The 12880-nt window shown below is 35.0% G+C and overlaps 1 protein-coding gene and 1 long non-coding RNA gene across 4 annotated transcripts in view; one reads left to right on the forward strand and one right to left on the reverse strand.

Moving 5' to 3' along the window:
• Positions 1 to 729: 729 nt before the first annotated feature.
• The window catches only part of LOC136808936 (endothelin-converting enzyme homolog), a gene marked incomplete at its 3' end in the record, with an annotated part of 34071 nt that continues 21920 nt past the window's right edge, over positions 730 to 12880 (forward strand). The window contains 3 exon segments of one of the 3 annotated variants that reach the window (XM_067065516.1): positions 730 to 881; positions 4122 to 4189; positions 5573 to 5692. 3 annotated transcript variants of the gene reach the window in all.
• Positions 9557 to 12559, reverse strand: LOC136808928 (uncharacterized). The gene is made up of 2 exons (XR_010846933.1): positions 10938 to 12559; positions 9557 to 10181 (listed from the first exon to the last, which is right to left on the reverse strand). It is a non-coding gene; the product is annotated as an uncharacterized lncRNA (long non-coding RNA).

A 12880-nucleotide genomic window follows, 5' to 3' on the forward strand; every position in this document is an offset into this window, starting at 1 on the left:
TTTCAAAGAAAAATCTACTTTGCTCTAAATAGCCTAATTTTAGTCTACATTCAGTTTAATTTTGAGTTTCAAATCCTCGAATGGATCCCCAGGTTTAAACCACCAGAACCACGCTGAGAGTATATATTTGACATTTTTCCAGGTCTGTTTTTGATCAATTTAAAACCTATGCACATCAATGAAATACATATGGAAAAAAAATTCGAATTTGAAACCTTTGAGTTTATTTTTTACATTTTTAGTGAAAGGTAAAATACAAACATTAGAAAATAATATGATTAATAATACACGCTTTTTTTTTTAAAAGAATACACTTTATAAGAATATCCATGATGAAAATGGCCAAAAAATTAAGAATATGCTAAGAATATCATCATCATGGAATTTAGCAACTTAACCTAAGAATGCCATTTTTAATGCATTTTGACCTGTAGATTTGCCAATTTCGATCTTAACCTAAGAATACTGTAAGAATATTTTTGGATGATTTTTGCCAAAAAGTTAAGAATATCCATGATGAAATGAAAAAACACCATTCTTATAAAAAAAAAAGCGTGTATACTTACTACCAAAAATGTCACAATGTATTCCTGAGACTGCCTTGGATGGATATTGAATATCCCAGCTGGCACACAACGTTGTTTCAACGTTCATTTAACGTTATATGGACGTTGTGAACGTTAAATAAACGTTGAAACAACGTTGTGTGCCAGCTGGGATGGTATTGACATAATATGAAAACTCTATATATCTGCACTGCATAAACCTGATGTAAACATTGGGTTTACTAGTGATTTCTTAATGGTTTACTGACTTTTATGCAGATGCGTAATAAAGCTTGGCTCGTTATAAAGAAAATACAGTGGAACGCAAAAATGCTGGTAAGTATTGAGACATTTTTAAAAATTTGGACAGTTATCTGCTTACCAAATCATTAAGATTTGAGACTCGAAGCATAATAATCAAAGAGAGACGTTGAACTTATTTACGTTTTTTTATAAGAACATCCAAAATTTTGAAGCCTCTGACCATAGTCGAAAAGTTGATTTTAGTATTTGAACATAAAAATTTAGTTTTAGGTTCTTTAACACTTTTAACAAATAATTGCTTTTTAATCAAATCCCTTAAGAGTAATTAAGAATCTAATTGCAAAAATGACGTTATGAACTTTAAAAAGACGTTAACTAGTCATAGCTTTCACTAAATGCCCCCATAGAAAGGTCATGTCATGCACTTATAAAGCTGTTAATGCTTTAAAAATTAAAGCATAAAAAATAATCAGGAATAATTGATTAATTTAATTATTTATTGATTGATTGAAAAAACAATCATATTCCATTAACAAAATACTTGAAGAATTCATGCAGCTTGACAATTAAATAAAATTCAAGGAAAAGCTGGAAAAGCTTCTCAAAAAAATATTTCGAAAATCATGGTATCATTATCTTACTGACTTTCACATCTCCTTGTTTGTTTGTTTTTTCTTACAATAATATATGTCATGATCATTCACTAAATAGATGTAGGCAAAATATATAGCGGTGAATAAATCAACAAGGTAACCAATCAGAAATAGCTTGTTTATTTTTCATTGGCTGCTATATATTTCAACAATTCGCTATTGCTACTTTGCCTAATAAACAATAGTAAGATGATAAGATGATACTGCGTATAAAATTTCAAATTTATCAACAAGTTCTGCGCCATCTGAAATAGACCAATCCTAGTTAAGGCCCGGGCTCCACCTGCGTACGCTGTGATTGCAGTCAAAAGAAAAATTAAGGAATGTCATTGTGGTCCATTCAGACGTACTCTTAGGTTCCAAATAAACGGGGGGGGTTCGAATAAAACGGGGGGGGTTTGGAAAATTTTCTAGATTTTAATAAAACGGGGGGGGGGACCCTAAATTGCCGGGGGGGTTGGAAATTGTACTTCTGAAACCCAAAAATAAGGTAAAAATAGGCTAAAATCACGCTATTTAGAGCAAAATAAGGGACCTTCTCTTTGACAGCTGAAAATATTCTTCGAGATTAATAAACGGGGGGGGGGGTCTTAATAAGGTCCGGGGGGGTTGGAAAATTTTCGAAAAATTAACAAGCGGGGGGGCCCGTTTATTTGGAACCTAAGAGTACAGTCGAAAAGTTGAGATGTGCCTATTTTTTTCAAGTGCATAGTACTTTTTCATGATGCAATCTTTTCTCCAAGCTGAAAGGATTGAAGCCATTAAGATATGATTGCAGTGCAGACAATGAAGAGACGGGCCTTCAGGAAACTAGACTTTTTGAGTTTTTAGCTATATTCTCACTTTATGGTGTTCCTGTACGACTGTCTGTGTGCCTAGTCTAACCACCGTTAAATTGGAGCTATTTCACCAAACTCCTGGAGCGTAAGTTATTTAGGCTATCACAACTGCATGAAAAAGTTGAACGTGCGCATGCAAAGTTAAACAAATGTAAACAAACTTTTTTCAGGTTTTTAAAATAGATTTACCACACTGAACAAACAGTGAAAACACTCTAGGTGAGGTAAATCTATTTTGAAGACCAAAAAAAACCATTGATTGACATTCAGCACATTCAACCACTTTTGGATTCAACTTTACTTATGTGTACATTCAACCTTTTTGTACTTTGCCGATATCTTGTTTTACCAAGTTAAGAAGGACTTTCTCGAGTTACGACCATATGATGGTCTCTAAAGCTCAAGAAGCTCGCTATAAACAATAAAGCTAGTTGTTTATATATAATAACAGATAAAGATAAATTACAGTTTGAACAAAAATATCAAATGTACATTTGAAAACTTGAGCAAAGTCTAGCTGAAAAACTTCCAAGAAAAAGAATTGAAATCATTGCTGAAATGAACTTCTGACTAAATTACAGTATTTAGTTTCAGTTTCAAAAACAAGAAACAAAATTTGACATACAAAACACTTTTTCATTTTTCCAGTCAAAATAAATCAGCTCATCATCATAACCAGTCTGCCATTTTGTTTGTTTTGATTTGCAGAAGTAATATTGTAATCAGTTGTAATTCCTGTATGGTGTAATCACTATACTTTTTCTATAATTTGTATTTATAACACTCGCTTCAGCTTTTTCAATGCTAAATCAAAACTAATAAAATGTAATACGCAATAATGGTAATAGCATATAGCGTAACATGAAAATATATATAACATTTACCGCTGTATAATTTACCGCCATATTTTCGCGGAACACTTAATTGGCCGGAAAGCCGATTACGACGCAAACACAAAAACAAAAACAATTCGCAAAAAATCGAGATTCCAGTCCAATATATTGCGTGAAGCTATGAATGCCTCCTCAGTCGCTGCGCTCCTTGCGGGGGCAATAATATGTTGCATCACCTTCTTTTATAAAAAGTGCTAAGTTTTAATGGGAAGTTAACCTTTTTGTTTCGAAATCTTTTGAAACTGTCCGCAAAGAATTGAGCTATTTTAAATTTTCTAGATTAATGCATCAAAAGTTATAGCTGTTTTTCTATGAAAAATTGGGATGAAAAATTGGTCAAAAAGCACTATTTTCAATATTTTGAGACAAATAAGCTTTTACAAAAATTTTCCGAAAATTCATAGGTAGTTTGGTTAAAGATACACCATCTAGTGCAAAAATCTTTTCAAAATGGTTTTTCTTCGCCGAAACTAAGGTCCTCAAAGTTAAAATAGTTAGTCTTCGCAAATGTCTTCATTTTCTTCTTCATCAAATTTTTTCAATGCATTTTTTGTATTTTCAGATTCAGGAATAGTTGGCCTAACAGAAAAAGTATAACATGCCATAGTTTTGTTGGTTACATCAGTCAGAAAAATAATTTATACACGACAATTATGAAAAATTCACTATGGACAGAGCCCTTAACTTTTTTAATTTTAATCCTAAAAATGTTCTTAACATGTTCTTATTTTTACCATTTTGTGAATATATATTTTTATCAATTTTCCTAAGAATTTTCGTGTTTTAGAGTCCATAAAGCATTAAAATATCCTTAACTGGTTCTTAACATCTTAACCGATCAAGATTTTGTTAAGAGCAACCGTGTTTTATTGATTTTGAGAAATACTTATTTTGGCCACTTAAACTGGCTGCGACTTTTACTTTTAGGCAAATCCTTTACCCATGATGATATGGACCTTTTGGGCAGCCAACATTGGAGATTCAAGAATCAAAAGGTAATATGATGTATGTCTTATAGTTTTTAAATAAATCTAATATATTCCTCTTTATATCATTTTTGAGTAATGCTGACTAAATGTCCGAAATAAACTAGTCACCACTCCTTTTTTTAATTTTCGAACCAAAAGCTCTGATTTTTAAAAAGCCCCATTTCGCAGTAAATATAATTGAAATTTTGCTCGTGACGATCGATGCTTTACAATGAGTTTTCCGAAGAGAAAAATTTAATTCCAATACACCCCCTTCTCACAGACCCACTGGGAACCTTACCCATTGGAACAATTGGCCAAAATGTCGTCCCGGTAGAAAATTATCTTCCAATTTTTTGTCCCCGCTGAAAATAATCAAATAAACCAATCCTCCTGCAAAATATTGTGCTATTTTTTCCACCCCCATTGAATTTTCTGATTAAAAAAACAAAGGAATTGAAATCCCCAGCCATAGAAATGTTAGAATATCAATTCTATCGAGTTTCAGACCGTTATTTTCATCCCCACTGGCTGAAAAAACCCCTACCAGGTCTGTGAGAAGGGGTTGTGAGAAACGATTGGTTTTTGTAACTCTTAGAAAGATTTTTGAGATTCGAAACCGTTGGCTCCCGAATTTGCAATGTAAGCATGTAAGTGTTTGACGTCAATTCGTCTAAAAATTTCACAATCGCAAGAATCTCCCTGAAATTTCCTATTTCCCCTTATTTTTCCTCTAATTTTAGTTTTTCCTGGTAAAAGGTTACGAAACGAACGTAATTTCAAAAAAAAATTTCAGGGACCAGAAATTTGCAAATTGACCCCAAAAAATGTCAGAAAGAGAAGGTTATTAAAATAAATCAGAGCAGAACCAATCAAAATTGAGACTCTTTGTTATTCCATATTTTTGTTCGGAGAGTTTAATTAATTATTGGCTATTATTCTTCATTTTTTCTTTTGATTCATATTTTTTGAATGAGTTAATTTATCATGTTATATATATTTTTCCAATACTGTCCCAGCTTCTTTGTAGGGTTTTCAAATTTTTTCATGCTATTCTTTTGATTTTTCAGTGAAAAAAAAAGTTAATTATTTTCTTTTTGTTTTGGTTTTTGTTTGCTTGTGTTATCGTGATACAAAATAATTCTGATTGCATTAATTTCTTAACGAACTAATTTCCATCCCTTCTTTACTAACCCTCCTATTCCCCCTTTTTTGATGTTTTCTACTTTTCTTTGCAGTTTCTCCTTAATTTAATTGTTTATTTCTTTGATCCCATAAATCTTTATAGCAGACGTTCCTTTTTTTCTATTTTTTTTTTGCAAAGGAAAGTTATACATCTAAGAGCTATTGCCCTTGCAAAGATTTTTTCTCCGCTTTTTTGAACCAATTTTTGACTTCATTTTCGTGAAGCTGTCAGAAAGAAGAGCTCATGGTTGTGTGAAGGGCGAATTTGGTCCAACCAGAAGGAATATTTCGAAGTGCGATCCAGCAATATCTTCAAAATAAATGCGAAGTCAGCATTAGTATTTGGTAAGTCTAATTTCTTTCTTCTCAGGGCGTCAATGATCGTCAATTGCACTTAAAAGTTATCGGCGAAATATTCGTCGCTAATGAAAATCTGCAAATAAAAAAAATCGATTGTACAAAAAAAAATTCACCAGCGAAATTTATAGTAGCTTCTTTCCGACAAAGTTTTTAACCGAGAAAGTATTAAAAATTTGATCGACAATGTAGTTCTATTTGTATATTTTCGTTGCATGATTATTGAACTGTTCGACCATAGATGCGGATCTTAAGGATCTAAATTAGGCTTCCCAATGTGAACGTTAAGGTCAACAATGCCTTTATTCTGCATTTTCTAGAAGCCTGAAATGTGTAACCCCGAGTACTGCACCAGCGATAGGTCACAATACTTTGAGTGAAACCCCTTCCCCACTCCATGGGTTTTGCTTTGCTTCTGATAGGCTGAATGAATGAACAATCAACTCAGGCGAATTCTAGATCCTAGGCCTGCGAATTTTTAGCATGCCCAGTGCAATGATTAGCGGGAATATGTACTTGAGGTGGCGAACTGAATTTTTAGGCTGGTGAAATTTTTTTTCTCGTGTGTTGAACCGGCGAAATTTGCCGGTCTAAATAAGGTCCTACACCCCGGTCCTTCAGGTTTTGGCTGTAAATAATTTAATTATGAGCTATGGCATATTGCCTATTGACTATTTTAGGACGTATATCCTAGTGTATCTGGAACACAATTAAGCCTAATCAGAATTTTGAAGATGTAAGCATAACTTAGTTGACTAAGCCAGTATTCACAAGGCTAAAGATATTCAAATTACGACAATGTAGCGTTTTTGACGCTTTAAAATCTTTTGTATTCACGGTTTCTGAACCATTGCCTTGGATATCAGATTAAACCAAGTGACGAAATCAAACTAGCTTAAGTAAGTAAGTTTGCGACCGCACTCGAGGGCGACCCGAAGGTTCCTTTTTCTCTAGCTGTCTACCCGAAGGTAGGGGAGGGCGCCAATCTTTTCCCTGGATTTCAGCACTTACCTTTGGTCCGTCTCTTTAATTGCTGAGCATCAAGCATCAAGTATCATTTTGGGAATGTTTGGTATGACCCTGCTGGGGGTTGAACCCACAACTTTGCGCACCGTAGCTGGATGGATTACTTTCATGCTACGGCCGCTTACTAGCTTAGAGTTCTAGGCTAATGTAAGCACATAAGCATATCCTGCTCGCCGATGATCAGATTGCGTGTTATAGTTTGATGATACTGGTTGGACTAGAAAGGATAAACAAGTTAAAGAAAGGGGTCCCTTGAAAGTTAATGAACCTAATTTGATTTGTTCGTTAGTCTATTCTTTTTCCTATACGCGATTCGGGGGTAAATAAAAACAAACGAACGAAAAGTTTACGGACATTGAAATAGAAGATATAAAAATCAATTTTATGGTTCTACGTTTTCTATTCTTCATCTACTAATAAAAGAAAGTCAAAATTCGATTATCGTGTAAAGTTTATTTTCGTGCATTGTATTGGTACAATATCTCTTTTTGTAGTTTTGGCGCCTTGTTTGCTTTCCGTGGTAATTATCTCTGAGGGATAAATTTATTAGCCTGTACCATCCCGCGCCAACGGGTGTTTTTTATGTTTTGATAATACTTGCCGTGTGTCAGTCAGCGAAGAAGAGTTTGGTACAGGCTATAAATTTATGGAATTTGCCCCTTATCATTCACCCAAATTTTTAAAATACGATTTTTAAATAGATTACGTCAGTGTTCCGGACGCGCTTTAAATTTACAGATAGACATGACATAGGCGTAAAAGATTTATGAAAATTTACGTCATTATTTTTGGTTTGACACTGTAGCATGGCAACGTTCACAGCTTTAGGAATTAGCAATAGGCCTGGAACTGGGAAAAATCTAAATAAAATAGCCGCATTTTTTTTCACCGTTCAACACACAATGGGCCTGGGACTAGTATATGTGCTATAGTTAAACTATTATCTACGAAATGCGAGAGGAGAACTCATGAACGGGTTTCGTCGTTAAAGCAAGTTTTACAAGGGTTAGAGTTTGGAAGTCGTTTCTTCGAAAATCTACCGTGCTAATTTTTTGCTAATTCTACACATATATTCGATACGTGTTTACTATCCTTGTATATGTTTCTTTAAAAGAACACTCCAAAGTTTTGAAACCTCCGGATGTTTCTACTTTTTTTCAACCCATAAAATGTTCTTCAAATGTTTTTAAATTCACCATTTTCTGATTATTTTTGTGCATTTTCCTAAAAAAACAGGTGTTTTGGATTCCAAAAAGTCTTACAATGTTCTTAACTTGTTCTTAATTTTTTGGATATTAAGTCTTATGCTCTTATACAGTTTGTTCTTATAAAAGATACGTGTAATGGACGATAAATGTCATGCTAGGGACCTTTTTTTCTCACGCAAAACAGTGCCAACATAATTGGATTTCAGCAAGATAAGCTATGGACCATTAAGGAGATAAAGTCTTACGTGATAGAGATACCAGAATTGATATTCTGTTTTAAGAAGATTCCTTTGATTAGCTTAAAAACTATTTTTGACCCTACTTTTTGCTGAAAATTTGGCACACTCGTTTGTATATAAAAACATGAAGAAAGTGCAGTTTTTCCATTTATTTGCCGGTTGAACATAAAAAATACGACTTTAAGACACTTTTCCCGTTCCTAAACCCCATGTCTCAGTGACCCGGTGAAATTTTGAAACCCACTAGGCTAGCCATGAAGAAAAAAATGGCGGTTTTGAATTTGAGATCTCGATTACTCACTCAAGGTGAGTGAAATTTTAATCCTTGTAGGAAAATAGCACTTAGCGCCCGGGGGGGGGGACTTAAGCAAAAATAGGTACGGGGACGTGCCGCTGGTCAGGGTACCTTTTTCAGTGTTGCAGAATTACTGACAGGGTATCTAAAATTGCAAAATCCTGATCTGACAGGGGCGCAATTTCATGATGTGTGTCTGACAGGGTCTGTTTTTGCCGTTTTTGCATGTAGAGTTCTTTCGCAAATCGTTTTGACGCGGCGGTGAGCAGACCCCTGCGAGGGGCAAACAGCTTTTTGCATATACTTATCGCACGGCCAACACAGGCGCTTTGCTGCTGTTGTCTCGCACCACACGCCCGCCATTGCGCCCTCTTAAAGGGATCGAGGCTAATTTCAACGATATCTCTATTGAACTATTTAGAATAAAACAAGGCGCCCAAGGGCGTGAAGGCCCAGCTTAAAAAATCTGTAATAGAGACAAAATACAAGGATACTTGCTACAGTAGATTGATTAAAACGAATTGATTTATTAATCTTAAAACGAATTTTTCAGTTATTCGAAGTAAATTCTTATCCTCTTGGAGCTTCGAATAACCGGGAGTCTACTGTTTTTTTTTTCACATTGTAGGGATCGATGATCAAACAACTGGACGAGCAAGAGTTCCTGAATATGTAAATATCAATATCAGTTTTTAACATGTAATATATCTAGACATTGTCACTTTTTAATGGTACTAAAAAAATCTCCCTTCACTATTTCACCCCACCCCCCCCCCCCCCACTTTTTTTTTTGAAGGAAAAATTGTACCCTTCGTTTGCAAAATTGATTGTCACTTTTGTAAAGATAGTAAAAAATCTCCCGTCACTATTTCACAAGTTTGTCTGATATGGAGAGTTCTACACCATGACCACAGACAAAGAAAGTTTTGAAGTTTTGCTTGAAATATAAGAGTTGACTACTAAATGACGATAAATTGAGCGGAGATCATATTGCCTTGTCCCGTTAAAGTTGCCGATTGAACTATGGGATGCTTCGATTGATATCATGTTTTGAAAAGGGGAATGTAAAAAAATGATAAATACGTCAGTTTCAAATATAATGTATATTTATTTTAATAGCCTATTGTTTTTTAATAAGTTAAAAAAGCTGAGCAAGTAAGTGGTAAACAATGAAATGTCAAAAAAAAAATCATAAATTCCGGGTTAGCCTCGGGAATCTGAGTTACCCAAATGAAACACAAGTTAATTGAATCAAGTGAGCCGAGTACTATCAAGTTAGTCGAGTAATATCAAGTTAGCTGAGTAGTGTCAAGTTAGCTGAGTAATATCAAGTTAGCCGAGTAATATCAAGTTAGCCGAATAATATCAAGTTAGCTGAGTAGTATCAAGTGAGCTGAGTAGTATCAAGTGAGCCGAGTATTATCAAGTTAGCCGAGTAATATCAAGTGAGCCGAGTAATATCAAGTGAGCAGAATAATATCAAGTGAGCCGAGTAATATCAAGTGAGCCGAGTAGTATCAATTGAGCCGTGTAAAAACAAATAAACTGAGTAAAACAAAGTATTCCAAGTGTATTCTGGTGAGCCAAGTGAATAGAGGGGAATGCTTTAAATCTGAGTTAACTGTGTAAATCCAAGTTAGCTTTGTATAACCAAGCTATCTAATGTAAATCCAGATTGACCAGAGTAGCTATACACTGAATGATGAACCCTGAAAAATAAAAACAAAAACGAAATTACGCAAACAGTCGCGTTCAACTGGAGTATACTACCATGTTCATAAATCGTAAAGCTCAAGTGCAGCGTAAGCTTGTTCCAAGTTTTGGAAGACTTTCATAATTATGTCCACCTGTTAGGAAGACACTTGCTTTTTGTTGAAAATTGAGGCGTGCAAGCATTTGTAGGTCACTACAAGTGAAAATCTCATTTCCAGGGCAGCTACCTTAAAGGGATAACCAGATAAAAAATAAAATTCAGCCCAAAGATTCCTTCCATAGTCCTTAGCAAAACCTCCAAATTTTACAGGCTAATTGTTTTTCAAAGTCGAAATATTTAGGTTTTTAATTTTTTTCATTTCTGCTGGAAAACAATAGAATTTCAACGTGAGGTACGTGTGAGGTACGAAAAACTGAGATTTCTAATTGTCATATCTTGAATCTGGAATGTTATTTCTCAAAAATATTTGGAGGGCTTACTAAGGACCGTGGAAAGAATCTTTTAGCCAATTTTCATATTTTATCTGGTTATCCCTTTAAAAGTTTCAAACAAAAAGGACAAAAAATTACGAATCAAAAAAAGAAATCCTTCTCTAGACTATAACCAACAATGGGTTTCTCTTTACCACACTTCCCCCAACCTCACAAAGATTTTGCAGTAAATGGTAATACACAACTTGATTTTCACTTAGGTCATTAGGTTCTTAAGCCTTTCAATGATAAATCCTGAAGAAAATCAAATTCAAACTCACCTTAAGATTTGGGTATCAATCAATCAGTGGGAACCAATCAGTCTGGATATGATGTACGATAACAGTCTTGATGTATATGGATGATGGTCCAAAACTGTTCAAAAAGAAAAACAAATATGATTCTTATAAACAAAAAGTACAATCATTAGGCATGGCCTGGAGTAATACCTTTATGGGAACATTTTTTGGCAAAAACTTAATTTGGCAAACAACTAAAGTCAGCAAAAATTTTTATTTTTGTGAGAACGAATTTTGGTGAATGAATATATTTTAAATTTTGACAAGAACTTATTTTGGCGGATGGCCAGGCAAATCTTCCCTTTCTATTACCTTTTTTTAATGATTGACGGCAAGAATCAATTTTGGTTAGAACTGAAATTGGTGAATTTCAAGTTTTTGCTACCTCAAGTAAAATTTTTTTCTCCATTTCGACCAGACGATCTCAATCAAACGGAATTGAAATTCGATTGTCGAACGCAATCGAATCTCAATCCAACGACCGAATTCTAGGTAATATTTGATTCGTTTGATTGAGATTTTTGTTCGAGTCATTGAATCGAATGCAATCGAACCCAATCGAATCTCAATCGAACAAGGCTGATGGAATTTAATGATATGTTTATCGTAATGACGATCTTCAGAATTCGATGCGGCCAAGTTTTCATTATTCATTATTTTAGGGAGATAATTCTCAATAAGTTGCGAGCAAAAAAATTATCTCCATAATTATAAAAATCAAAGAAGCGCACTTTTGGTAGATGAGATGGTAGGGCCGTACGGGTTCGTTTTTAAACGGATATTTGCCGGACCGTTTGTTTTGATCTTTCAAAATCTTGATGAAGCGCCAAAATAACAAAATAATGGCAACTTGGCGCGGCAGTTTTTTTGACATGCGGGCGGCTTACGGTAAACATAACATTAAATTCCATCGGCCTAATATTCGATTGAGATTCGATTGCGTTCAACAATCTAATTTTAATCGTTCGCTTGCGTTCGATCTGGCTCAATCATTGGTTCTGTTCGATTGAGATCGTCTGATTTCGAGTATCAACCGACCGACCCTTTTATTGGCAGACGGAAGTAATAGATAGAATAGCTGTTTTCAAAATCAAAGCATACGCCAGACAACCCGATAGTGACCTGTGCTGCATTTTTTGTAAGTGAAATTGCCTGATTCTTACCCCTCCTACCTAGCCCTTAATTTGAGAATGTCTTGTTGCAAAAGGCCAATCAATTTTAATCGTTCGATTGCGTTCGATCTGGTTCGATTGGCTCGATATCATCGGTTCCGTTTGAGTATCGACCGACCGACCGACGTAATCGATAGAATAGCTGTTTTCAAAATAAAAGCAGACGCCAAACGACCCAATAGTGACCTGCGATGCACTTTTTGTATAAGTGGAATGGCCTGATTCTTACCCTACCTAGCCCTTAATTTGAGAATTAACCTTGCAGATTTTTTGTATTTCCCAGAGTGTCTTGTTGCAAAAGGCCAATATTCTTATGATACTACTGGAGCACACAATAGAGATTTACCTTTATGAATGGCAGCAGCAGTCAGTGACAGCAAAATCTTGATTTATCCTCTTTACTTCTCAGTCTTTGAGAGAAAAAGGCTCACGTTGAACACTCCACGTTGAGTTGAAGATAGTCTATGTAGGTGGTAGACTATACGAAATACAGACAATAACAAGATACGGTCTTCAGCCATATATCAACATATGGCTTTGCTCGGCTTTGCTAGAGGATAGATAATTGTATGCTAGCCGACAGACAACATTGACTATGACGATCCCTGTCGATCCCTAGCCTGGAAAATATATGTACTCTCGCGGAACACCGCCTAATTGCTTTGCGTAACTAACAAACGTACGGGCACTGTGCAGATGAAAGGCCCACTACGCTGCGCTGCTGGGCCAATAAAGGACGAAAAGAAGAGACAA

The sequence above is a fragment of the Clytia hemisphaerica genome, unplaced genomic scaffold (genome assembly GCF_902728285.1).
Source record: "Clytia hemisphaerica strain Z4C2 unplaced genomic scaffold, Clytia hemisphaerica genome assembly, whole genome shotgun sequence".
NCBI classification, from domain to species: Eukaryota; Metazoa; Cnidaria; class Hydrozoa; order Leptothecata; family Clytiidae; genus Clytia; species Clytia hemisphaerica.